At 35.6% G+C, this 13,201-nt stretch overlaps 1 protein-coding gene and 1 non-coding gene across 2 annotated transcripts in view; one reads left to right on the top strand and one right to left on the bottom strand.

The window, feature by feature from the left end:
- DACH2 (dachshund family transcription factor 2) overlaps window positions 1-13,201 on the top strand; it is a 750,043-nt gene that overhangs the window by 434,854 nt on the left and 301,988 nt on the right. The window lies entirely within an intron of this gene.
- Window positions 12,578-12,680, bottom strand: LOC122436149. The gene has a single exon (XR_006267914.1). It is a non-coding gene; the product is annotated as a U6 spliceosomal RNA (small nuclear RNA).

The following is a 13,201-nucleotide window of genomic DNA, read 5'->3' as shown; positions in this document are numbered from 1 at the left end:
TTTAATGTTCGAGTAGTGTGTGAGTAAATAGGATTCTCTGATATATGTGATAGAAGACTGGTTAAATGGGACAATCATTTTTGTGTCAGAGACAAGAATCAAAAGGAAGCATTCTTCAAAAGCTATTAACAGGAAAAAAATCCCCCCAGGTCAGGGAAAGCATGTTAACTGGTCAGTTTGCTGCCTTTTTCAGGTCCTTTGATGAAAATGCCTTGTAATTTGATAACAGATAGCTGCTCATTTGTAATATAATTTCCTCCTCACTAGTTATAGCTACTCTATGGCTAATCAAGGAAAAATTTTTTCTCCATAGATATTTTTTTTAGTAAAAACTTCGTTTTAAAATTATTTTAAAACCACTAGGAAGGATTATATAATTTTCATTATTTATTTAATATTTTAAGTAAACTATAGGGAAATTTCCATGATACATAAAAGAAAAAAGAGAAATGAGAATACATAGTGATTAACCGAGTTAAATAGAAAAAAATGGTGTTTGAGGTCAATGTATATATGTGTGTATGTGAGTACTGTTTACCCATATATATGACTACATTCTGAGTATCAAAGATCTTTATAATGCTTTTAATAAACCTCTTTCTATAGAATGGTAAATTCATTAGACACGTCTTTATCAAGTACTGCATACTGCAAGACAGCATTCTGTATCCTGCTATGATTACAAAACTAAAACATCACAACCTCCATTTTAGGTGGGAAAATGAGGGATACTTCTAGACATACTCATAATAGGGCAGAAAGTAATAAGTATGTTCATATGAATGTGTCTATGTAAAGTACTGTGGGAACCTACAAAGAAGAGATTTCCAGGAGTAGGAATTAAAGCTTTTTGGAGTTGATGGCATTAAATTGTGCTTTAAAGATTGTTTAGGCTGCAGTTGTCAAGACAGGGATAAAAGCATTCCAGAGAAAAGATATAATCTACAAAGATGTGAAGATGAGCTACTACTGAGTTTGTATGGGCAACAGAGTGTTCAGTCTGGTTATAATATGTGGTATATAATGGAAAAAATTGGAGATTTACCTGTAGAGATGGGTGGGAACACACTGTGAGGAGTTGTAACTACCAGTTCTGGATTTTATTCTACAGGCAGTAGTGAACCTCTAAACATTTTTGGTGTGAGTGAGGAATGTGAAAACAATGCTATTAAAATATTACTGAGAAATAAGTATTAGATGTACTGTGGGGGAAGAATTAGAGGCTGGGGTATCACTTAGGAAGTTCTTTAGGTAGTCACGCTGAGAAGGAGTGTAGAACTATAAAAAAAGTGAGTTCTGAAATTCTTAGTTCATTTTATGGACTCAAGAACCCCATTTAGATTCCTAATGTATGAGTTTGTAGTAATGCTGCTTAAACTCTGATGTGTTTGAAAGTTTGGGTAAAAGAAATTCTAACTAAAATATCTGATTATTTTATAGGGAACATTTTAGAATTTTTATGCCCTCAATTCAATTGCAACCAGCCAGAGGAAACTTTTTTTTTTTAATGTGTCAGTCTTTCTAAGATGCATGGCACTTGCCAAAAAAAAAAGTTACAGTACATGTAACTAAAGTTTTGTTTCTTATTTTTTTTTAAAGTAGAGAGTACAGGATCCTCTACATAGAAAACCCTAAAGACTCTACCAGAAAATTATTAGAGCTAAACAATGAATACAGTAAAGTTGCAGGATATAAAATTAACACACAGAAATCCCTTGTATTCCTATACACTAACAATGAGACAACAGAAAGAGAAATTAAGGAAACAATACCATTCACCATTGCAACAAAAGAATAAAATACTTAGGAATATGTCTACCTAAAGAAACAAAAGACTTATATATAGAAACCTATTGAAACACTGGTGAAAGAAATCAAAGAGGACATAAATAGATGGAGAAATATACCATTTTTCATGGATCAGAATAATCAATATAGTCAAAATGAGTATACTACCCAAAGCAATCTATAGATTCAATGCAATCCCTATCAAGCTACCAATGGTATTTTTCAGAGAACTAGAACAAATAATTTCACAATTTTTATGGAAATACAAAAAAAAAAGCACCTTGAATAGCCAAAGCAATCTTGAGAACAAAGAATGGGACTGGAGGAATCAACCTGCCTGACTTCAGGCTCTACTACAAAGCCACATGTCATCAAGACAGTATGGTAATGGCATAAAGACAGAAATATAGATCAATGGAACAAAATAGAAAGCCCAGAGATAAATCCATGCACCTACAGACACCTTATTTTTGACAAAGGAGGCAAGAATATACAATGGAGAAAAGACAATCTCTTTAAGAAGTGGTGCTGGGAAAACTGGTCAACCACTTGTAAAAGAATGAAACTAGAACACTTTCTAACACCATACACAAAAATAAACTCAAAATGGATTAAAGATCTAAATGTAAGAACAGAAACTATTAAACTCCTAGAGGAAAACATAGGCAAAACACTCTCTGACATAAACCACAGTAGGATCCTCAACGACCCACCTCCCAGAATATTGGAAATAAAAGCAAAAATAAACAAATGGGACCTAATTAAAATTAAATGCTTCTGCACAACAAAGGAAGCTATAAGTAAGGTGAAAAGTGACCCTTCAGAATGGGAGAAAATAATAGCAAACGAAGCAACAGACAAAGAATTAATCTCAAAAATATACAAGCAACTCCTGCAGCTCAATCCCAGAAAAATAAAAGACCCAATCAAAAAAGTGGGCCAAAGAACTAAACAGACATTTCTCCAAAGAAGGCATACAGATGGCTAACAAACACATGAAAAGATGCTCAACATCACTCATTATCAGAGAAGTGCAAACCAAAACCACAATGAGGTACCATTACACGCCAGTCAGGATGGCTGCTATCCAAAAGTCTACAAGCAATAAATGCTGGAGAGGGTGTGGAGAAAAGGGAACCATCTTAACACTGTTGGTGGGAATGCAAATTAGTAAAGCTACTATGGAGAACAGTGTGGATATGCCTTAAAAAACTGAAAATAGAACTGCCACATGACCCAGCAATCCCACTACTGGGCATACACACTGAGGAAACCAGAATTGAAAGAGACACGTGTATCCTAATGTTCATTGCAGCACTGTTTATAATGTCCAGGACATGGAAGAAACTTATATGCCCATCAGCAGATGAATGGATAAGAAATTTGTGGTACATATACACAATGGAATATTACTCAACCATTAAAAAGAATACATTTGAATCACTTCTAATGAGGTGGATGAAACTGGAGCCTATTATACAGAGTAAAGTAAGCCAGAAAGAAAAACACCAATACAGTATACTAACACATATATATGGAATTTAGAAAGGGGGTAACAATAACCCTGTATGCAAGATAGCAAAAGAAACACAGATGTATTGAACAGTCTTTTGGACTCTGAGGGAGATGGCGAGGGCAGGATGATATGGGAGAATGGCACTGAAACATCCAAATTATCATATGTGAAATGAATTGCCAGTCCAGTTTCAAAATGCGTGAGACAGGGTGCTCGAGGCTCGTGCACTGGGATGACCCAGAGGGATGGGATGGGGAGGGAGGTGGGAGGGGGGTTCAGGATGGGGAACACATGTACATCCAGCATGGATTCAAGCCAATGTATGGCAAACCCAATACAATATTGTAAATTAAAATGAATAAATAAATTTTACAAAATGAAAGAAAAAAAAATAAAGTTATTGTTACACTTATCACTCATAATAAACTATTTGTATCTTATTTAAAAAAATAGAGAGTAATAACTTGTTAAAAGATGTTTAATTTGGAAGAGTTGAATGGCTTCGTTACTGGCATCTCTAAACAACGATGGTACAGAATGGTGGTACAGATCATATTGAAATGATACTAGAGAAAGCCATGATTTATGCCACTCTGTTTCTACAAATTACCACAGTATGGAAACACAGTCTTCCAACCACATCAAAGATATAGGAGGATAACAAAGAAAAAGGAACAAGTAAATTGAAATGAAAGGGAATAAGTAGAACATAGCTTAGCGAACTGGAATCTGGGATGATGTTTCTGTTCTTATTTATTGGTTCTAGACATAGTATCTTATTCACAGGAATAAAAGCTGTGGAAATTCACAGTTCCACAAAAGAGGGAGCTCCCTGTCTCATCATCAAGATGATATAGTTTTCCTAACATTTTGCTAGACCATTCTGTCCTCATCTATCTCCCAGCTGTGTGTTTGTTTATCTCTAGCTATAGCAGTTTTGAGGTCAGACATATTATTACCAAAAATATTTCAAATTCTGACTGGAAAAATGTTTAGGAAAGAGATAAATTTCCTCATGACTTCTATTAAGTTGATTCATTTGAGTTTGTGTGCCCCTTTAGCAACCTCAAGTTATTGGTTGAAGTATAAAAAAAAATGGTTTGTATCTCTTTCTGAATTTGTTGTTAATAAGACTGTGACAGAATTCAGAAAACCAGAATGAATTTGCCACCTTATAAATAATTCATCAGCCCCCAATTCCATGACAAATCATTTTTATTACATGCACATGCTTGTGTGTGTGTGTGTGTGTGTGTCCACTATTAATATTCTGGCCTAATTATTTGATTTCCATTTATTTTTCTGTCACCCAAGCACTAAATTGTATGCAGTCAAATAATAATGTTCTTGAGAAAGATGGATAGGAGTCAGAATTATCCTTTGTAACTCTTTATTCTATTGGGCTATAATGAAATACTGGATGCCTGTAGTTCAAACATGTTTTATAATGACTCAACTGAGGAAAATATTCTCCACAGAAATTTTAGGGGAAAATCATGTTCAGTGGATACATTTTTAGTGTTGAGCGGCAATATCTCACAATTTTCTAAATCCTGCCCTTCCTGGCAATGATATTGTTCCCAGAAGGTAGCTCTATTTAAAGTAAAATATCATATGATGTGGAAGAGTCCTTATCCATGTCAAAACTCTGACAGCCAGGTTTTCCTGGTCTTAGAAATTTAGTGGAGTTTTAATATGGAAATAACAATACTAAATTTCTTATTATTCTTGGTTGTTAAATATGTAATGGACTGATATGTTTCAAAAGTGACAAAAGTCTGAATTATCACACTGCATTTTATGAGGCAAAGTAACGTAAACTTTGAAAATAGTCTTGCCAGATACCTTGTGTCCTTTGAAGATTCCAGAATAAGAGCCAGGTTCTCATGGTACTTATTTTCTCTTCCTTGTAAATCATATGACAAATGTTCATGTTGTTGTTGTTGGTTGTTTCAGGTAGCTTCAAGTAATTACACATTCTGATAGCCAATAGGGACATAATTATCTATCTATCTGAAAACATGTAGGAACATATACATATAACTGAATATTATTATTATCATAGTGGACATAATTTAGACTTTTTCCCTTTGTCTATATACCTTCAGAGTTTTAGAATTAATCTCCTTAAAGTTTTGTTTTTGAAAGAATTAGCATTCACATTTATTTAAATATTATACAAATGGAAGCCTTTGAGAGGTGACCATACATTTATTCATACATTTACATCAATACACCTATGGCTAACTTCATGTGCTTCTTAAATTGCAAATAAGACTAATTCTGTTGCAAAATTTTTGACATAATTATGTTTAATATTGCATATTGCTTAGCCTTCTAAAACAGATGCTTGATATATACTGCTTCAGTAAGCATAAGCATAAGCTGATGATAAAGAATGACATCATCAGACAGCAAAAGTAAAACAAAACAGAACTATTGGCAGTTTGCGTTTGAGTGAACCATCTCTTTCCCCATTTCTCATGTTTGTTGTCATGTCTTGATGGTAGGGTCAGGCAGAATGTGATTGTGCAAACAATGCAAAATAGACCTTCTACTAGAGAATTATGCAAAATGACTATTGTTCAGCAACTAAAGTAGACCTTTTCCTGCCTCCTGGCCCTGTCCCTTCTAATATACATTTGATTATTCTTCAGTCCTTTACTGGGCACTACCAAGTACCCACTACTATGCCAAGCACCAAGGAATGTAAGAAATTTAAGAACAATATAAAAATAATAATAATTTCTTCAAGTAAAGAGATTGCAGCCTATATAGAAGCAACATGATTAACATATAATTATATGTACATAATGTATATAACATATAATATATATGTTATATATATATTATATATATATATTTATATATATATATATATATATAAACACATGTTACCATATGTAAAATAGATAGCCAATGAAAATTTGCTGTATGACTCAGGGAACTCAAACCAGGGCTTGGTAACAACCTAGAGGGGTACAATGGGGAGGGATGTGGAAGGGATGTTCAAGTGGAAGGGGACATAGGCAAACCTTTGGCTGATTCATGTTGATGTTTGGTAGAAATCAACACAATACTGTAAAGCAATTATCCTTCAATTAAAAATAAATAAATTAAAAAAAGAATACATAACAACTCAATAAATGGCTATCTTGGAACTAATTTTTCCATGCAGATTCACTGAAAGTTAACAAATTGAATCTCATATTTTTAAAGACAATATTTTTAGAGCAGTTTTAGGTTTGCAATAAAGTTGAGAGAAAAGTATAGAGATTTCCTGTATACTCTATACTATCACAATTTCTCCCCTACATCCTCACAAAAACACTTAGCTTTCCCCATTATCAACATCACTCAGCAGAATGGTGCATTTGTTAATAAGGATAAACCTACATTGTCACATCATTGTAATCCAAAGTCTACACTTTACCTTAGAGTTCATTCTTGGTGCTGTGCATTCTCTTGTTTTGGACAAATGAATGACATACATGCATCATTATGATATTATACAGTATTTTCATTGCCCTAAAAATGCCATGATCTGCCTATTTGTCCCCATCCCTGACAAACACTTATCTTTGCATTATTTCAGTGATTTGTCCTTTTTCAGAATGTCATATAGTTGGAATCACATAGTATGTAGCCTTCTCAGGCTGGATCTTTCACTTAGTAATATGTATTTAAGTTTCCTCCATGTCTTTTCGTGACTTGCTAACTCGTTTGTTTGTATCACTAAATAATATTCCATTGCCTGGATGTACCACATTTTATTTTTTCCATTTACCTATTGAAGGACATCATGGCTGCTTCCATGAACCTAACTTTTAAGACAAGAATATTGATTCTGAGAGAGGGTAATATAGGCTTATAACTAGCTATAGAAAAGTCCAATTTTAACATGCATCACTTCAGATTCCTCATGCAGTATTATTAAAATCATGATTTGGGACATAATTTGGCACATAAGAGAAACACTCTCCTTGCAATTTTCTCAGGTCTTTCTTGATGTTATATGTTACATCTTGACTATTATAAATATGCAGATTATCAGAAAGTGTATGTGTGTGTGTGGTTGTTTTTTTTTTGTTTTTTTTTTTTTTATAACCAACCAATGTTTCTAGATGCTTTGGTAGATTTTAGGGGTTTAATTTAAGTAGTACATAAATATTTAGGCTGTAAATATTATAATGTTGAACACAGATAACAGAATCATTGTAGTAGCCCTCTGGGCAACAGACCATGGCAGTGTTTGAGGACTACTATATAGAAGAATGGAGAATTTATTGCACACCTGATTATCTAGCACTTATGGCATGTACAATGGAAAACCATCTACTTACAAGCCATGAGTGACTGTGACCTTTTGGAAACGAATTACCTTTATAGAAGGTGATTTGGAATCAAGTTTAATATTCTCTTTGTTGTTGTTGAGTTTTTAAGTAGTGTCAGACTGCAACCCCATGGACTGTATGTTCCAGGCTCCTCTGCCATCACTGTCTCCTGGAGTCTACTCAAATTCATGTCCATTGAGTTGGTGATGCTATCTAACCATCTCATCTTCTGCTGTCCCCTTCTCCTTTTATCTTCAATCTTTCCCAACATCAGGGTCTTTTCCAATGAGTTGGCTCCTTCCATTAGGATGGCCAAAGTATTGGAGCTTCAGCTTCAGCATCAGTCCTTCCAGTGAACATTCAGAGTTGATTTTCTTTAGGATTGACTGGTTTGATCTCTGTGAAGTCCAAGGGACACTCAGGAGTCTTCTCCAGAAGCACAATTTGAAATCATCAATTATTCCATATTCAGCCTTCTTTATGGTACAACTTTCACATCTGTACCTCCTGTAGAATGTTAGGAGCTTCTGTCCATAGCTCTTCAGGCACTCTGTCTACCAGACCTAATCCCTTGAATCTATTTGTCACCTCCACTATGTAATCATAAGGGATTTGGTTTAGGTAATGCGTGGATGGCCTAGTGGTTCTCCCTACTTTATTCAATTTAGGCCTGGATTTTACAATAAGGAACTCATGGTCTTTGTGCAGTCAACTCCAGGTCTTGTTTTAACTGACTATATAGAGCTTTTCCATCTTTGGCTGCAAAGAATATAATCAGTCTGATTTCAGCGCTGACCTTCTGGTGATGTCCATGTGTAGAGTGGTCTCTTCTGTAGTTGGATGAGGGTGTTTGCTGTGATCAGTGTTTTCTTGATAAAACTCTGTTACCTTTTGGCTTGCTTCATTTTGTACTCCAAGGTCAAACTTGCCTGTTTTCCAGATATCTCTTGACTTCCTACTTTTATAATCCAATTCTCTATGATGTAAAGGACATCCTTTTTTGGTGTTAGTTCTAGAAGGTCTTGTAGGTCTTCAGAGAACCATTCAGTGTCAGCTTCTTTGACAGTAGTTGTTGGGGCATAGACTTGGATTACTGTGATGTTGAATGGTTTGCCTTGGAAAGGAACTGAAATTATTCTATCATTTTTTAGATTGCAACCAAGTACTGCATTTCAGACTCTTTGTTGACTATGAGGGCTATTTCATTTCTTCTAAGAGATTCTTGCCCACCACAGTAGATATGGTCATCTGAATTAAATTCACCCAATTCCCATCCATTTTAATTCACTGGTTCCTAAGATGTAAATGGTCATTTTCTCTGCTGACTCAGTGCTAAAGAATCTACCTGTTAATGTGGGAGACACTGCTTCAATCCCTGGGTCAGGAAGATCCCCTAGACTAGGAAAAGACACCAACTTCAGTATTCTTGCCGAGGAAATCCCAGGACAGAGAAGGTTGGTTAGCAACAGTAAATGAGTCTGTACTGCAAAAGAGTCAGACATAACTTAGTGTCTAAACAACAATATTCTTGTAGTAGCATTTTGATACCTTTTAATGAACACAAAATACATTTGAGTTTTCATTATCTGCTACACAGGAGTTAGCAATTCAGCTCAATGTTAGACAAAAATACATTTTAATTTGAGGCTAAACTCCCATTTCTTCTAAAATGAATAGGGAGTTTTCCTCTTGAATTTGCCTTCTAGACATAATATATTTTACTTTATCTAACTCTTAAGCATGTTGCTGGGTTTTCACACAGGCAAAACTAGCTTTCCAAAATGCAGCAGGAAGAAAAGTCTTATAGTTGCAGCGAGCAGTACAAACCATGTAGAGAAAATGAAATTCCATAACAACCACTGATCACTTTTTCATATTAATATCCTCAGTGATCAGTCTCTCTCTCCTAAACAATTCTGAGTTCCTGAAATACACATTTCAAAAATATGTTTAGTAAATTGAATTTCCTTTCAATATGGAAGCTATCTTAAAGGAAACTTGATTTTTGTTATAAATTTGAACTTGGCTAGGTTGGTTTCTCTTTCCTATTAATTCTGTTAATGCTCTCTCCTTTCTATTAATTGGTGATACCTGCTGCATTGCAATGCCAAATCATTTAAATGCATGTTTCACTTTGATTGATTACTATTATTATTGATTTGCAAATCAAAATTAAATTGAGTTAATGGATCACTGTTTTCTTTAGCTTTCTTTTAGGAATATGACTCTTGTGTGTGGCTGCATGTTTCTGTAAATTAAAGTTCAAATGGCTGTATGTTATATTGTATATATTCTTGCTGGCACCATTGTTAGAGTAAAGGACATTTCAAAATAGAAGTTAATTTTGCCTAACATGCATGACTGTGGCTCAGATCATGAACTCCATATTGCAAAATTCAGACTCAAATTTGAATAAAGTAGGGAAAACCACTGGGCCATTCAGGTCTGACTTAAATCAAATCCCCAATGAATATACAGTGAAAGTGACAAATAGATTCAAGGTATTAGTTCTGATAGAGAGAATGCATGAATAACTATGGGTGGAAGTTTGTCACATTGTACAAGAGGCAGTGATCAAAACCATCCCCAAGAAAAAGAAATGCAAAGAGGCAAAATGGTTGTCTGAGGAGGCCTTACAAATAACTGAGAAAAGGAAAGAGGTGAAAGACAAAGGAGAAGAGGAAAGATACAACCATCTGAATGTAGAGTTCCAAAGAATAACAAGGAGAGATAAGAAAGTCTTCCTCAGTGATCAATCAAAGAAATAGAGGAAAACAATAGAATGGGAAAGACTGATGATTGCTTCAAGAAAATTAGAGTTACCAAGGGAGCAGTTCATTCAAAGATGGGCACAATAAAGGACAGAAATGGTATGGTCCTAACAGAAGCAGAAGATAAGAAGAGAGGGCAAGAATCCACAGAACTATGCAAAAAAGGTCTTAATGACCCAGATAACCTTGATGGTGTGATCACTCACCTAGAGCCAGACATCCTGAAGTGTGAAGTCAAGTGGATCTTAGGAAGCATCACTATGAACAAAGCTAGTGGAAGTGATGGAATTCGAGTAGAGATATTTCAAATCCTAAAAGATGATGTGGTGAAAGTGCTGCACTCAATATGCCAGCAAATTTAGAAAACTCAGCAGTGGCCACAGGACTGGAAAGGTCAGTTTTCATTCCAATCACAAAGAAAGGCGATGCCTAAGAATATTCATACTACTGTACAATTGCACTTATTCCATATGCCAGCAAAGTAATGCTGAAAATTCTCCAAGTGAGGGTTCAACAGTACGTGAACTGAGAACCTCCATATGTACTAGTTGAATTTAGAAAAGGCAGAGGAACCAGAAATCAAATTGCCAACATCCGTTGGATCATAGAAAAAGCAAGAGAATTCCAGAAAAACATCTACTTCCTCTTCATTGACTACTTAAAGCCTTTGACTGTGTGGATCACAGGAAACTGTGGGAAATTCCTCAAGAAATGGGAATGCCAGACCACCTTACCTGCCTCCTGAGAAATTTGTATGCAGGTCAAGAAGCAACAGTCAGAACCGGACATGGAACAATGGACTTGCTCAAAATTGGGACAGAAATATGTCAAGGCTCTGTATTGTCACCCTGCTTATTTAACTTGCATAGAGTACATCATGAGAAATGCTGGAATGGATGAATCACAAGCTGGATTCAAGATTGCCAGGAGAAATATAAGAAACCTCAGATATGCAGATAACACCACCCTTATGGCAGAAAGCAAAGGGGAACTAAAGAGCCTCTTGATGAAGGTGAAAGAGGAGGTTGAAACAGCTGGCTTAAAACTCAACATTCATAAAACTAAAATCATGGCATCTGGTCCCATCATTTCATGACAAATAGATGGAGCAATCAGTGACAGACTTTTCTTGGCCTCCAAAATCACTGCAGATGGCGACTGCAGCCATGAAATTAAAACACACTTGCTCCTTTGAAGAAAAGCTATGGCAAACCTAGACAGTATATTAAAAAGCAGAGACATTGCTTTTCTGACAGAAGTTCACCTTGTCAAAGCTATGTTTTTTCCAGTAGTCATGTATGGATGTCAGAATTGGACGATATAGAAGGCTGAGCCCTGAAGAATTGATGCTTTCAAACAGTGGTGTTGGAGAGGACTCCTGAGAGTCTCTTGGAGTGCAAGGAGATCAAAGCAGTCCATCCTAAAGGAAATCAGTCCTGAATATTCGCTGAAAGGACTGATGTTGAAGCTGAAGCTCCAATACTTTGTCCACTTGATGCAAAGAGCTGACTCATTAGAAAAGACTGTGATGCTAGGAAAGATTGAAGTCAGGAGGAGATGGGGGATGACAGAGGATGAGATGCTTTTATGGCATCACCGACTCAATGGACATGAGTTTGAGCAAGCCCTGGAGTTGGTGAAGGACAGGGAAGCCTGTCGTGCTGCAGTCCATAGGATCATAAAGTGCTGGACGTAACTGAGCAGCTGAATAACAAATGGCAACACGCATACCATGAAACTTAAATTCTTTCTTTGAGCAACTATGGGAGAAAATAGCCACAAATTTTGCAGGATGCCATGTTAATAATATTTGACTCATTGGAAAAGACCCTGATGCTGGGAGGGATTGGGGGCAGGAGGAGAAGGGGAGGACAGAGGATGAGATGGCTGGATGGCATCACCAACTCGATGGGCATGAGTTTGAGTAAACTCCGGGAGTTGGTGATGGACAGGGGGCCCCTCGGACACGACTGAGCGACTGAACTGAACTGAACTGAATAATATTTTTCTTATTTTACATCCATGATAATATGTTTTTAATTTGTAAGAGATCACTAACTTGACCAATTATGTTTTCTCTTCCTCTGATAAAATATACATGGTATAAAGTCTACAATTTTATGACTACTATTCTGTGGCATTTAGTACACTGTTGTGCAAATATCACCAAAAATATTGACCACTCCACAAATTCACATTTTATCTTTGTGCAGGGACCATGGTAGTTTTCTCTGTTTTGTTCTAATTTTAGTATATGAGCTACTGAAGCTGATACCCAAATATATTTTTTAAAGTATCAAGAATATCTTTGAAATGAAATAGAAAAAGTAAAATAAGTTGACTAGTCCAACAGTTTCCAAGGTCATTATGATATATGAAGTGCTAGCTTTTTTTTTTTTTTATAGATTATACTCCATTTGTATTTATTTATTTTATTTATTTTTTTATTAGTTGGAGGCTAATTACTTCACAACATTTCAGTGGGTTTTGTCATAGTTAGCTTTTAATTATTTCTGAAGCTTTTTGAAGTTGTCTGATATCTGAGATTCTATATTTCATAGACTAGTAGGTTGGTTTCTTATTTGGTGGGATGGTCTATATTGAGAAAATCCTGCACTTGAGGATGGAAGGGCTGTGGAAGGAGCTGCTTCAATTTGTCTTAGGTCCCTGCCTTCCTGGGAATAGCTAATTCTTCACCCTAATTTCAGAAATTTGAGGTGTTTTGTTACCATTAATCTATGTCTAATGCAACACTCCCCTTAGACTTACAATGATATTTGCTGGATGCACCA

Source organism: Cervus canadensis, chromosome X, assembly GCF_019320065.1.
Source record: "Cervus canadensis isolate Bull #8, Minnesota chromosome X, ASM1932006v1, whole genome shotgun sequence".
Lineage (NCBI taxonomy): Eukaryota > Metazoa > Chordata > Mammalia > Artiodactyla > Cervidae > Cervus > Cervus canadensis.
Note: the sequence above shows the minus strand (reverse complement) of the source record. Positions and strands in the feature narration are given on the sequence as shown.